The 15,707-nt window shown below is 36.9% G+C and overlaps 1 protein-coding gene across 2 annotated transcripts in view; it reads left to right on the top strand.

The window, feature by feature from the left end:
* Positions 1-15,707, top strand: part of GRIA4 (glutamate ionotropic receptor AMPA type subunit 4) — a 366,314-nt gene that overhangs the window by 1,834 nt on the left and 348,773 nt on the right. The gene's annotated exons all lie outside the window — the stretch shown is intronic.

Raw genomic sequence — 15,707 nt, forward strand, 5'->3', positions numbered from 1 at the left:
TTCCTTCCTTCCTTCCTTCCTTCCTTCCTTCCTTCCTTCCTTCCTTCTTTCCTTCCTTCCTTTTCTTTCTTTCTTTCTTTCTTTCTTATTTATTTATTTATTTTCATTTCTTGTCCGGATAATTCAAGTTGATTTCTCCTGCAACATTTCGGTGGTATTCCTGTTACCTGAATGTCAAGTTAGTGGAAATTTTACTCCATCTAGTTTTTTATTCTGTTCCTTTGTGTCTTCATATTTGCTTTTCACTTGAGGAAGGCTATGCCTTGCTTTTAAGGAAGAGACATGCTCTCCTGCACTGGGGAAGGTGAAGGAAGCCTTGCTGAGAGTGAGGCAGAGGGGAGCGCTGGTGTGGAGGATGTGTGTTCTAGTCGGTTGGTTGGTGCTGCAGATGATCTGGTGATGCCACTTGGGGCTGCCCTGCTCTTGTATTCTGGGTTGTAAGTGTCTCTTACTGTCACGTAATGCATGTATCCTGTGGGTGGAACTCCATGAATCCTTACCTTGGTGCCGAACCATGTTAGTCCTCAATCCGCCTGAATTCACAAACCAACCTGGCTTGCTCTCTCATCCCGCACACTGACACTAAACAGGTGACCTCCCCTAATGCTGTAATGGGATGGTTGCACCGTACTCCCTCACCGAAATACCATATAACTTAATGTAAAAATATCATCAATGACAGATTAATCTGAAACTCTCTAAAATGTAACTAATCAGTAGAGTGTTCACATAGCACTTTCACTCTTGAAACATGTGTTTCAAGTATCCCCTCAGCTTTACGTGCTCATTTACTACTATTCAAAATCTTTGTGAAGATAATGGCCCTAGATTATGTAAGAGACATAGGAACAGTTTCTATATACAATTTTGCATAACAGTAGTAACATGTTTAATTTGAATTGTATTTTTAAAGTCCTGTCAGTACAAGAAAGTACACTGAACAAGTAAGTGATACTGAAAACAAAGAGTTTTTAAATATTTGGAGGATATCTGCATCATTGATTTAATTATTTTAATTCATATTTATTTGCCATTAACTCATCTAACAGATACCGTGATCGCTTTTCCTAAATTGTTGGCATCCAAGTACTACTTTGTTTGAGATCTTGGTTTCCTGAGGAGGTCCAAGCATTTGACATTTTGTAAACTGCCACAGTTGTATTACTTTGCAAGAATTCTGTAGTTGCTATGAGTACTATTTAATTAGGAAAAATCATGTGTTGTATTTAGTGATAAAATCTACATTATAGCAGAAGGGAGTGACTTTTAAGCAGAAACATACATGAATTAGAGCTATCTTTGTGGATAGTTATTTTTGCAGATTTTATCAACTGTTAGTTTTGTGTTTAAAGTTTTGAAAGGGATGTCAACATTGCAAGTAGTTCTAGATATAAAGTATTCTGCTTAGTACCTGAATATGTTTATTTTTTAAATAGTGTTTTCATGTCTCTCCTGAGATTCTATCAGCAAAACATTACTAAGTTTAAAAATAACTCATGATCCAAATATATGTGATTGTACTTTGTCAACAGTAAACTATTTAAATATTAATCTTTATTACTAAATTTTGACTTTCTTAAAAGTGGAAGATATATTAGTTTTATGTTGTCTTACTTTTACAAATTAAGTTCTTAAGTATTCTAAAGTTTATATTGTGACTTCCAGCTACAGAAACTATAAAGCGCTGATCTTTTCTTCCTCCATATCATTTGTTAATCTCCTTCAGGATAATGTTAATGAGCATTATTTTATTTATGTGATGAAAATATTATATGAAGTGTTAGTGGTAAAGTACCTGTACACATGAGAAATTGACAAGAAGCTGCACACAGAATGAAAAAGTAGAAGGTATAAAATATAGGTATGTTATTAACATGTTAGGATTGAGAAAGTTGAAACTAGGTAAACTTTGAGACTACTGATTTTGAACCCAAGTGTAATACAGTGTTCACAATATCATATTTTTCCATAACCACAAGTAATTGATTTTGTGTATATTTATAAAATATTTTTTATAAAGACATAAATTGTAAATGAGGAAGAAACATTTTCTTCACTTGAAGAAAAGGCCTTTTTTTTTTTTTTTTTTTTTTTTGACAAATGAGTGTGCCAAAATGTCCTCAAGGAAAATCTAAACAGAATTTGGGGAAAAAATCAATTGGGTCAGGGGATTGGTTTTGTTGGGTCAGGGGATTGGTGTTTGTTGAGTAGACTGACTGGGAGTGTATACATGTGTGATTTTCCAGTACAATTAAAGGTGAAATGTAAGTACTAAGTATGAGGCAAACTCATCTATCAAGCTCTCTGCCTTTGGGTACAAAAGGATAAAAATAGTATTCTGGAAAATTAACATGGAACTTATTCCTCAGAATGATACAGACTGGATTTTTAAATTTTTCATATTAGATTAAATATAAAGATATAATCTATGACTGGCTAGGTTTATTTTAATTGTGATTTACCTGCAGTGCGTCCTTGTCAAACTGCAGGATCCAGTCTGTCTGTGAGTACGGGCCATTAAACAGACCATGTACATTCACAAGACAGAAAAGCAGATTAAAGAATGAGGAGTATTGGTCATCTGTTGGACAGATATAACTTCCTGCTGCTTATTCTGCCTCAGAATTAATTTAGCACTCTAAGAATACTTTGGACAATCTAAACATTCTGTGTATACAGTTTGCAGACTATGTAAGTCTAGACCTGATTAACTCGAATTTACCACTTTGGGTATAAATCCCAACTTCCTAAGGGAGGAAAAATAATTTTGGCTTACGTTTTTTTTATCTTTAATAATACTCATGTAATATTAATACTGCTTTCCTTTTAAACTGTTCACATTATTGGAAAGTCACACTTGGCTCAATATAAAACTGAAATTATAAGAAATACAGATAATATAAAATTATGATCTATTTCAATAAAAAATAGGTGTAATAAATAGCCCAAGTATTCAAATTTCAACATGTAATTAAAAGTATACCTTCCTTTGTTGTGGTTCATCCAAAGTATGGGGTATAGCAAAATGGATATTTTATAAATAAATGCAGTATAGCAGTGCTCGTTAAAAAAATGCCATACAATTGACCCAAATTAGCTATCCTTACAAACACACATGCTATAAATTGTATTTGTCCTTTGCAAAACATTTGAGACAATCTGAAATCATGCTATTTTCTTATTTTCAGTAGTTAATGAATGGAGATATTTTGTTTTGGAGATGCTGTATGTTAAATTTGACCATGAGTAATAACCAAAATACTAAAGTAGTCTATCACCAAATATTTTCAAAGATAAAAATATTTGTGCCATTACAATCATTAGTTTAGTCCATTTGCATTAGAAATCCTTCCTTCGGTAAGACCATACCTTTGCAATGTAATCCACAAGTATTCAGTTTCTGAGATGACTCTTGAATTTCAGATGGGCAATAGGAAATGCATAACAAAACAGACCAAGTACTGAATTATAACTTTGATGAAGTAATAAAAGAGTCTTATGACATATTTTCAACTTTTTTAACTTGGATCGGAAGGACCATTTGGTTAATACTTCTTTTTTTTTTAATGATATGTTAATTTAACTCTTTTTTCTGTCTAAAGTCTATCCATTTAGTGGTTTAAAAAATGGTGGATTGGAAAGTTGTAATAATCCCAAGTAGAACAGGTATTATGCCCTCATCATGGTGAAAAAGTTGTTCTTTTTAGAGTTAAATAATAGTTCTGTTTGTGGCCAGTTTCTTTGACAACTCTAAATATCCAGGATGAGTGCTACTTGTAAAAGTAGGTTGATCTATAAAATATACATGTTTAGTTAATCTAAATATATTGAAAATGGGACACTATATCCTGTAAGCTCTTATAAGCATTTCCACTTATACAGTAGGTACTTAATAAAAATTCATTGAATTTAAGGGTGTTAAGTGATACTCTCTCTTCACTCTAATTCAACAGTGTTTAAATAATTGTACAATCTTCCATTTTGGGGGCATGAAGCCCTGAAAAGACATTCTAAGAGTTTGCATTGGGCTGATACAATAATCTTAAACATGTTAAAAATAAATTTCTGATAGTTTGACCTGCAGAGTTGTTAGTAGAAGAATGTAAGAATTAAATACTCTTTGACTTTGGATTATTTTTTATGGAAATGAATGATGTAACCCTACGTGACTGTCATTAGGTTTCTTTATTTTGAATTGATAGCAAAATTCTGTGTTGATTTGAAATAATTCTTTAATGATCTTTCTCTTTTCCCCTTAATTTTCTATCATGAGATTATTGACAAAGATGATTCATATTCCTATAGTTTGCCCCTTTCTTAAGGGATAGGATGGTCCATAATTTGCATTGCTGTATTTTAAAATTTTCACAGGATTAAGCTTTCATAAAACTATTAGAAGAATTCCTTAAACTTTTTTTTTTTCAACCAGATTATGCCAAGTGTTGTTTATTTCCCAAAGAGGAAAAGTTTTACTTTGTGGCATTAGGAAATACTTAGAGATCTTATTTACAGAATTTTATTATTGTTCAGGAATTTAAAATGAAGACTAAATATAACACACCTTACGTTTTATGATGACACATACTTTTTAAACTGCTTTCATATACATGATTTTATTTGACCTCAAACTAGTCTGAGAAGGAGACACTCTGAGAAGACCATCATTATTTTGGTAGTTAAGCCAGCTTTAGCTCAAAGGAGTCACTTGACTTGCCAGAGACCAGGTAGCTAATAAGCTGCAAGCCAGGGTTTGAACTCTGGTCTTCTAACTACTATTCTGAGTTCTTTTATGAGGAGTCCATTGGGTGTGAAAAATACATCTATATTGAGATTACTTAAGAAGGAAAAAAAGAATTGCCATTTATCTTTTTTTCTAATTTACTTGCAGTGTTTTGAAGAAAATAGGGCAAGACATTTCTGGGCAACTTATTCATTAATCATATGACAGTGAGTGATATAGCAAAGTCTGAAGTCATATTATGTAATGAATTTTTCCATCCATTCACTAGATTAGGTAATGAGAGTAACCATTTATTCCTTAAACCTGTTTATCAAGGGCAACTGCATTTAAGACCCTGTGCTAGAGACAAGGGTATGAGAACCTGTAGGGATGGTTGCTGCCCTCAGGAGCTGATAGCCCAGTGGGGAAGACAGATGAGCTGGTCAGAACAGTGGCAGCGAGGCGAAGCACCCAGCCAGAGAAACAGTGTGGGACAGAGATGAACGCAGGAATAGCACCAGGCACGGCCTGGCATCCCAGGTGGGTGTTAGCAGATGTGGGTGTTAAGGCTCTAGATGAGTCATTTGAAAAAGAGGAAGGACGGGAGCATGCCTGGCCTGGGGAGCCGCACATGACGTGCCCTAAGCTGTGGGGGAGCCAGGTGTATTTGAGCCCTTGAAGAGAGTTTGGTCGGGCTATAGTACTGGGTGCAAGGGGAGGGAGAGGTGTGCCAGGAGGGAAGGTCTGTGGATCCACAGAAGATCTGTTGCTGCTGGAAGGAGACTCTGCTGAATAAAAAGGGGGCCCATCAGTGACTTAAAACACAAGAGTGACATAATCAGATTTATATTTTACGAAGAATAGGCTGGTTGCAGAAAGGAGAATGAATTGGAAGGGGACAACATGGAAGAAAAAGGCAAGTCAGTGGAGTCTTGAAGTCATACAGTGTAGGATGATACATGCTTGAAGAAAAGTAGACACCCTGGGGAGAGAGAAATGCACGTGGATCCAAGAATACAGAACAGTTGACAGAACTCAGTGATGGGTTGGGGATGCCTGGGTGGCTCAGTGGGTTAAGCGTCTGCCTTCGGCTCAGGTCATGATCCCAGGGTTCTGGGATCGAGTCCCATATCGGGCTCCCTGCTCAGTGGGGAGTCTGCTTCTCCCTCTCCCTCTGCTGCTCCCCCTGCTTGTTCATTCTCTTTCTCTCTCTCTCTCTGACAAATAAATGAAATCTTAAAAAAAAAAAAAAAAAAGAACTTAGTGACGGGTTGGATGTCTTTGTGGGTGAGGAGAAAGGAAGTGTGGTAAGAATTCAAGATGAGTTCTCTGATTTCTGGCCTGGGCAAATGACTTGGTACTGTTTCCATTGACTGGACAGGAACCCCAGGAGGGGAAGCAGCTCTGAATGCGGGAGGTGAGGTTATTGGAAGTACAGATTTTGAGGGTTGAAGAGACGCCCAAGTGGAGCTCTGCTGTACACAGTGGGGCAGGTGTATTTGTAGGCATTTGGTGGTGCCTGAAGCCATGGAGTTGGTGAGACCACCCAAGAGAGCAAAAACAGTGAGGAAATGCTGAGGACAAAATCCTATGAAATACCTTTACTTGGAGGGGCAGGCAGAGATAGGAGACTGAAGGACAAGGGGTCAGGAAGTTCAGAGGAAAATTGAGACAAGAGAATTTCACAGGAGTCAAGAGGTGAGGAGCATTTCAAGTAAATAGTGAAAAACCTTGTCAAAGCCTGCAGAATTTAAATAATTGAATTGCAAGGATAATTGATCTTTAACATCAGGCTTTTCTTCTCTTCAGTGTGTTCTTTTGCATTTTGACCAGATTTTTAAAAAAGCAGCCTTTATTAACCTCATGTAGATTCTATTAATAATACTCTTTTGTATATAGTGGCCTAGAATATTCTTATGCTTTACTTAGAGGTGGGGAGAGAGTCTTCTCTGGACTTTTGAACCAGATGTGCTTGAATTTGCAATCTGATAGTGGGTAAGTTACTTACTTCTGAGCCTCAGTTTCCAAATCCGATAATGTAGGGAAATAACATGTGCCGCACGTGAATTTTATGAATATTAGAAAAGTGTTTGGGAAATATACAGAATGCAATTAGAACGCAATTAAATTTAGTTGTGTTAACATTTTCTGTGTCATATGGAACGTTTATTTCTGAGCTGATCTTAACTTTGGAAGAGATATATTTTCTGTTTATATTTTGAGAAAGCAATTTATGTGTCGAACACCTATATTTTGTAGATACTTCATAGGAATATTTTTGACCTCTCATTGAATTGCCAGCTTTAATTTATATACACAAATCTAAATTCCTATTTTTCAAAAGTATTTCCAAGTCCTAAGAGAGGATAACTTTATCTGGGATCTGTGGATGATTCAGAGAGAGGATTCATTCATGGATGGATTAAAGAGGTTGATAAATTCTCTTAATTAAATGCAAAATTGTCTGTTCTTAAACTGTGTGTGTGCATGTGTGGTGTGTGTGTGTGTGTGTGTGTTTACAAAGAGACCGTCTAAACTTTTGGACAACTTCACAGTGAATCCCAGTCACAAAAAAGGCCCAGGACCACAGCCTTCAAAGAGCCATACATAAATTCAAAATAAGCAAACAGTACTTCCTTCCTTACTTTCATCATTTTAGAAGCCAGTTGGATTTTATCCTTGAAACTAACCAGAAATCTTTCCATAAAATCCATCTCCATTAGCTTCTCTCTTGACATAGAAAATAATCAGTGTGTCCTGGCTGGAAAAATGCTTGGCTTTGTCCTCTGCCTCTCAAACTGCCCTCCTATTATTTTTATTCTTTCTCTTACTATCCGAGGTTCCATTCGGCATTCCACATCAGCTCCTTCTATTTTTATCATGATTTATCTTTTCCCTCACTCTCCCCACTCCTGGAACACTGTGTTCTTGAAGGTTATCAGTGACTTACAAATTTGCAAGTGCAATTGTTTTTCCTCCGTCTTCATTGTCTCTTAATAGTTGGCTTTGCTGACGACTCCTGGTCCTTGATGCTCATTCCTCCTCTGGCGACGCTATTGACTCGAGGAGGGGGCTGAGTGTGTGCCAGGGGTCTCCTAGGAGTTACCGCAAGTCTCACGCAACTCTAAGCAGCAGGTGCTGTTGTGATTGTTATCCTCACTGTGTATGTGGAGAGACCGAAGATTTGTCATTATGAAGATTTGCCTAACGGCGCCGTACCCGGGCCATCAGGCATTAAAGCCCGTTTTACCGACCACCCACACTGTGGCAGCTCGCACGCACCGCGTCCGCGGAGTCCCTCGCTCAGTGTGAGAGCAGTTGGGCAGCTCTTCATTCAAACAGAGATGTTTTTCTCAAAGCTGCCTCTTTACCGTGACAACTGTGATTCACCCCCGCGGATACGTATCGCGGTTCCCACTGGACGTCCTGGATTCCTCTGTGCACTTTGCAGGCAGCACAAAGCGAGAGTTCTCATTCTAATTGATGATACCCCGTTACTTTCTACTGCCGAGGCCGCCTCGTGAATACCACCGGGTGTAGAAGTGACTAAATGACTCTTTTAAGTGTTAGGCAGACACTGTCGTTGACTTCATCAGTTGGCCAACCAACGTATTTTATTTCTTTTTATAGGAGTAGTATTTTATTTCAGAATAACCTGTTCAAAACACATTTTCCCAAGTGCTTCACTATAAGATAGGCGTAGCTCTGAGGCCTTTTCTTTCAGGTTTCCTCTGACATGAGTTTGGGTTCCAAAGAAGCACGGTGTTGACTGTATTCTTAAAGAACATCACCTGAGTCAAAATTGCTCCGTCTTCATCGCGCCATCCCTTGTCCTTGACTTAATAAAAGTATTTGTATCACAAATAAAAGGTTATCTTAGAAATAAATGGTAAAAAAGAAAATGTGAGATTTAGCACTTTCCTTGAACAAACAACTGTATTTCTCTAGGTACAGGAGAAAGTACACAATCAGCTTTATGTAGTGTTGGCTTACTTTTGTTGCTTATATGCTTCTTTTAAAATAAGCAGGTTTTCATCAATAACTTCAAATATATTGTGCCCTTGGGTTCTTCCCATTTTTCCTATTTTTCTCTTTTTTGAACAAACATGTACTTGAAAAATTTCAAATCAGAAATCTTAAAAAGCCTAAGTATTTTATAATCCTACCCCTTAAGAGATAATCACAGTGCAGACCCAGGTAGGGAGACCAAAGAGTACTGAAAACATACAATGCTAATATATATCTAAAAATAAAAGCATTTAATAAAAATGGTAACACTTTATGCTTATATTTTATTAATGGTTTATCTGACATACCACAACAAATCAGTATATAAGAGCTGCCTCATTTTCTTTTACTGCTACATAATATGTCATCATGCAGTTACTATGATAAACGTACTCAGTACCCTTTTGTTATGCACAAACAATGAATCATGGAACACTACATCTAAAACTAATGATGTAATGTATGGGGATTAACATAACAATAAAAAAAATTAAAAAAAAAAACAAAATGTACTCAGTACCCTCTAGATCAACATTTATGTTGTTTCCACATTTTTGACATGACAAACCAAATAGCAGAACTATTTATGTACCTGTGTGAACATTCCTGTGGGACTAATTCCTGGTAATGAAATTTACTCTATCAAATAATGTGGGTTTTTGCTTTTAATAGATATTGTCAAATTCTTCTCCTCAAAAACAAAATGTTACTTAAATTTACAACCACCAAAATGTGAGAATAACTGTTTCTCTAGGACCTGCCAACACTAAGCCATTATGTCTCTTAAATCTTCACTTGTCCTGATGAGTGGAAATGACACCTAATTGCTCCTTTAATTTGCATATTTCTTATTAATAGTGAGGCTGAGAATATTTTCTTATATTTATAAGATCTGTGTCCGCCTTTTCTGTTCTCCTCCTTTGCCAACATTTTCTTCTTCATTTGTGGGAGTGCTTTATGTACTATAAAAGTTAACCCTTTGTTGTCCGCATTATAGATTCTTTTTCTACTGTGCCTTTGGGTTCCAGCTCCATGTACGATGTGTTTTTATCATACAGATATTTTAAATTTTTATGTAGTCAGATCTGTGAGTTATTTTCTTTCTGGCTTCTGGGGTTTTGGTTACACTTATAAAGGTATTCCTAGCCTTAAAAGGATACATATATTATCCCACATTTTTTCTAGTACCTTTATGATTTTAGACATTATATTCATAACACTAACTCTTTGGGGATTTATTTTCTTATGTCTGTTAGGAACTTCTATTTATTTATTTTCAGTACTATTTATTTGAGTGAGTCATTCTTTGACAGCTGCTTTGTGTGGATACATTTGTGCAAATCCCCTGCTCTTCCCGGACTGAATTTGAGCTTCGACGGGAGGTCTGCATTTTCTCTCTTCCCAAGTTCTCCGGCTTGTTGTTCCTCACCTACCTTTCCTGTCAGTCCGTCGTGATCACGACACTAGTTTTGATATTTTTATCATCCTGCTTTCTTGCTCCTCTTACTTCCTACCTTTTTGTTTTCCTGTTTGTCACTCACCATCCGACTGAAGGACACCAACATACATTACAAATATTTTCACCCTTCTCTGTTTCTGTCCCAGCATTTTACTCTAGTCAGTGGTCCTTCTCTCGTGATTTCAGAATTATCCTCCCACTTCGACTCTACTTCTCTCCATCCACTTGACATACTGGTGCCCATGCAGCTCCTCTGAACTTAAAATCAGAGACCATCTCTTCCTTACCTGAAGCCTCCCAAAGGTTTTTGTTCTCGTAGAATAAAATTCTGAGTCTAGCATGCTCCTGCATGATCTACCTCTTGCCCACCTCTTTGCCTTGTCCACTCTGCTGGAGTCCCCTTGGTCTTCTTTTTGGTTCTCTAACATGCTTTAACCCTTTCTTTTCTCTATGTCATGTACTTCTGTTCCCCCCCCCCCTTTTTTGGGGAATCTTCCAATCCAGTTATTTGCTTCACTGGCTTTTTCTGAACCTTCAGGACTCAAGTCAAAATCACATCAGAGAAGCCTTCCGGACCAACCTCTCTGGCGTAAACCCTTTCCCTCCCAAATTCTAGCTACTCTGTGTTGCATTACCAACCCCTATGATCATCTTTGCTTTTATCACAATGTATAATTATTATTTCCACTTGTTTACTTATTCATCATCTATATTCTCTGCTTGAAGATCAGCTCTCAAAACAAGGGCTTCATCTGCCTTAAATGATACATCTTCATAACCTTGCCCAATGCCTGGCACAAAGTAAGTCGATAAATGTCTTTGAATAAATGAATGAGCAGTATGTGATGAATTTTCCCATTGCTCATCTTTGGGGCATCCTTAGGATAGCTAAGACTATTTTATATGTTATTTTAGAGAAAATCAAGGAGAGGATTTGAAGACAATGAGGTAGTAGGTCCAAAATAATTGTTATATATTTTCCTTATCATAAGCATGTTTTTTTTTTTTCTATTTGTTTCCATTAGATTGAAGTATGGGATGGGCTAAGTAAGGGAGAAAATAAGTCCTATAAGGAGGAAAGTGGGACTGTTAATGCAAATTAACATACATTGTGCTGTCCAGATGGCACCTTGTTAAATGCATATCTGGTAGAAGGGAGCTTCTAGGTCCTTATACCATGTGGTGTCTGCTGACAAAATATAGAAAACGCTGATACAGTCCACTTTCAAAGTAGAAGAAAGCCCGTTCGGGAAGCCAGGTGAACTAGTAAGCACACTCAGGAGAATGCCATCTGTTCAGACACTGACTGCTTGTTTGCACTTCTTCACGTTCACGAAACCAGAACACAGGAGGCGGGAGTCAAGTGTGTAATGTTGGTCCTGCCAGTCCTTGATGATCTCCGTTGTACCTTCAGTAGTGAATTTCACAGTTTGCTGCTTGCTCCAACCCTGCATTCCTCCCTCTTGGAAATTAGTCTACCCTTGGTTAAATTACCTAATTTTCAACAATGTACATAGTCTTTCCCAGGCAAGACTGAAAGGCATTTCACCACTTCTCTGCTCCAAAGCTTTAAATTAAGAGATTCTTTTTCTTCTGAGAAACATTCATGCTTCTTCCTTTCTTACTGGAAAACTTGTAAGTCAAAATGTTTGTCTTTTTCCTCTGATAACCAGGGAGCTCAATTCCATTTTTACTGTTCAGTTACATTACTCCCCAATTTAAACATTTTGCTTTGTTTTTATATCCTTGATTTTCCTATGATATAAATAATATATGATAGGCATATATTAAATATGGTATAAGCATGTTTTAGGTAAATATACCTTGTAAGACTATGCACATCATTTTAGGAGAGGAGCATAAGGACACAGGGGCTATAAATTTAAAAATCTAGTTGATGTCCCATTCAATACAGAAGTTGGTCAGCTTTTGCTTGAATATTCACATTTCCTGTTTCATACTTTCTGTATTTTGTGTATGCTTTGGAAAATGATTTATACCAGGTGGGTAGATAGCTAGGTGGGTGGGTAGGTGGGTAGATGATCTGTCGGTCCAGTAGACTGCAGGTTCCTTGAGAACAAGGATGATAGCTTATTATACCTCTGCTCCTGAGGGCCTGTCACAGTGCCTGGGACATTTCTGTTCCCTACTCAATAATTGTTTGCTGATGGGTTGTGGGAGGAAGGAGAGGAGAGAAGGAGGAGCTTCTTTCTTTTTTTTTTTTAATTTCTTTATTTATTCATTTGAGAGAGACAGAGTGAGTGAGAGCATGAGAAGGGGGAGCGGCAGAGGGAGAGGGAGAAGCAGACTCCCCACTGAGCAGGGAGCCCAATGCGGGGCTCTATCCCAGGACCCTGAGATCATGACCTGAGCCGAGGGTAGACACTTAACCAACTGAGCCACCCAGGCATCTCAGGAGTTTATTTCTTGTTTGAATATTTATAACAACTAATTCTTAGCCAGAACTGAATAACACAACACAAGTCTAGCTTTTCTGTGTGACTCAAACCCTTCACATTTTTAAAAAGCTTATCACATGTCCCCTTCACATTTTCCCAAGCTAAATATCATTTCCTATTTCTTAGACCTTTAACATCTAAAGTTCTAGCATTCTGAATAGCCTCTGGATTTATCATAATTTCATTAAAATATATTGGCCTGAATTAACTCCATACTCCTATTATGATCTGTCCAGAACTAAACTCTACATTTTTGGCATTCATGGTCATGATCTGACATGAGCTAAGAGAGAATATTAATTCCAGTTATTTAGACATTCTACATATAAAGTATAGCCCCAAATTCTTTGGGTTTTAGTTAGTCAGTTACAACATGTTCGTGTTAAGTTCATGGTCAATTAAGACTTAACACTCTGCTTTTTTTCCTTTTTTTCATAGGAATTGCTATAAATTAGCCTCTCCATAATGCATTTTTAAAAATTCTAAGTAAGGGGCACCTTGATGGTTCAGTTGGTTAAGCGTCTGGTTCTTGGTTTTGGCTCAGATCATGATCTCAGTGTCCTAAGATAGAGCTCCGAGTTGGGCTCCATGCACAGAGGGGAGTCTACTTGAGTTTCTCTCCCTCTGCCTCTCCCCACTCATGCTCTCTCTCTTTCTCTCAAATAAATAAATAAATCTTTTAAAAAAATAAAAATTCTAAATGAAAGATTTTACAGATACACTCTTAAATTTTAACTTGTTTGAAAACATCAAGACCATCTTGAATCTTAATTCAGTTTGCTATAAACTTTTAAATTCTCTGTGACTCTTTACTTTATGATTATCTTTATTAATGATTAAAATTAAGAGCAGGCTGTGATACAAGATAGATATAAGATGGTGCTAGGTCATGAACTAGTACCTTCTGGTATATGTAGTCATTGGAATGTAAATTCTCTTAAAATAATTTATTTGATCAAATTTATCCACATTGTCCATGAAGATTGTCATTTCAGTTCATTTGCACTTTTTTAAGTATTAAAACAAGCACACATTAAAACAAAAACAAACATACACAAATATTATGAAAATACCTCGTACGGTCATGTTGGGTAAGGGATGATACATGCATGTACACACAAAGACAAACATGTCTTTCATTCAGATTGAAAAGAATTGATGAAAGATACATAAGATAATTCACATTGGAATAAATAAATATAGTAAACAAAATATAAAATATATTTAATCAAAGAAAGTCAAATTAAAGTGAGCTGTAGTTTTGCATAATAAATTAGCTAATTTTGGTGGTAAAGATGAAGAGAGTTTTACATCATTCAAGGTGTCTGGGGTCTTTTAAATTGGTATAATTTGAAAATCAATTTGTCATAATTTATCAAAAAAAAAAACTTCAAAAATTGTGAATCAGGGCACGTGGGTGGCCTAGTTGGTTAAGCCTCTGACTCTTGATTTTGGCTCAGGTCATGATCTCAGGGTCGTGAGATTGAGCCCCACGTTGGGCTCTGTACTGAGCTGGAGCCTACTTAAGATTTTCTCTCTCCTTTTCCCTCTGCCCCTCCCCACTTGTGTTTTCTCTCTCTCTCTTTCTCTGTCAAATAAATAATAAGTAAATAAGTAAATAAAAATAAAAGTTGTGACTATTTTGAATTCACGAATATAGGAAAATCTCTAGTCATGAAAATGCTCATTAAAGCATTACTTAGTAATATTTAGTTGAGAAATGGTTGAATTACTTGAAGTCCAGGCAGACAGTTTAAGGCAGAATGTCAGTTATGAGAGTCCTCTGTCTGACTTGATCCAACAGTTCTGAGTTCAAGAATTCTTCTCTTTGTATGTAGATACTTTCTCTGCTTTTTCTTTCTTTCTTTCTTTATGTTATTTTTTCTTACACAAGAGCTAGGGTCATAGTAAGAAAAAAAAAAGTATTGTAGTCAGATGTAAAAAAAGATGTCCTCAACCTATAATAATGACTTATTATATTCCATAATGATGGAACTAGCTGAAGGATTTTTAAAACTCATTAGTTGTTTAGAGGATCACAGATCTACCAGTCCTGGCTGATAGCTGTGGTAAGGTAGGTTCCATGTTTGTCCTGGAGGAGTGTACCTCCAGACTCTGTGCAGGTATTTGGAAGTTCTAGTCAAGGAATGATGTGGGAAATCACTGTTTTTGCCCTAGCCCTTTCCCTATCCTCTTCCTCTTTCCTTTCATCCTCCCAAGCACAGAAGGTGTTGCGGGAAGATTAGGAAATTATGTGAAATCCACTTGAGATTCTGCCATGCTGTAAAGAAAGACCAAAATATTCCAGGCGGACAAAAGAGCATCATAGGAAAAAGTGTAAAGGTGTATGGACATCTCTGGCGAGTAGTAATGAGGTGGGAAAGTGGAGGCAAAGATGGGGGTGAGGGGGTCTGTAGAGTGGGAGATTGAGGGGAGGGTTCAGATAGCTCTGTAGCATAGAAGCAGGGAGGAGCCTTGCAGACTGCCTGGTGAACTAGGATGAGGACTGTGGTTTTTATTCTGGGCCAGAAGACAGCAAGAACCATTTTAAGCAGTTTATGACATCATTGTATTTATGTTTTAGGAAGAATTCTAGCTGCACTGTTAATCATTCATGTATATAGCAAAACGCAGTTCCTTTCCCACACCCAACACACTAAGAAACCATTTCCTAGACAGGAAATACTGTATTGCTACTTGAGTTGCTGTTCATAGAACCCATTATTGTATGTAATTCTGCTCACTATTTTCCATCGAGAACTGTTACTTCCAGCAAAAAATACTCAGCTTATCATCTCAACCATGTATATTCAGACTGCAAACCAAGTCTTTTATGATAATAGGCAGTTGGAAAAGAGCTGGTGTTTCTGGGAAGAAAAAATGAACAAATAAACATCATTTATGATATGTATAAAGGCAATTAAATCTTCTTAAAGATCAGTATAGTTGCTGATGGAACAATGCGTATCCCATTCCGGATTAAATTTCAGACTATCCCCCCTTGTTATTGCTCTTTGTTACTGCTCTTGGTAGAGGTTTATTTAATTCAGTTGGCTCAAAT

Source organism: Mirounga leonina, unplaced genomic scaffold, assembly GCF_011800145.1.
Source record: "Mirounga leonina isolate KUSES-001 unplaced genomic scaffold, KU_Mleo_1.0 Mir_153, whole genome shotgun sequence".
Taxonomy (NCBI): domain Eukaryota; kingdom Metazoa; phylum Chordata; class Mammalia; order Carnivora; family Phocidae; genus Mirounga; species Mirounga leonina.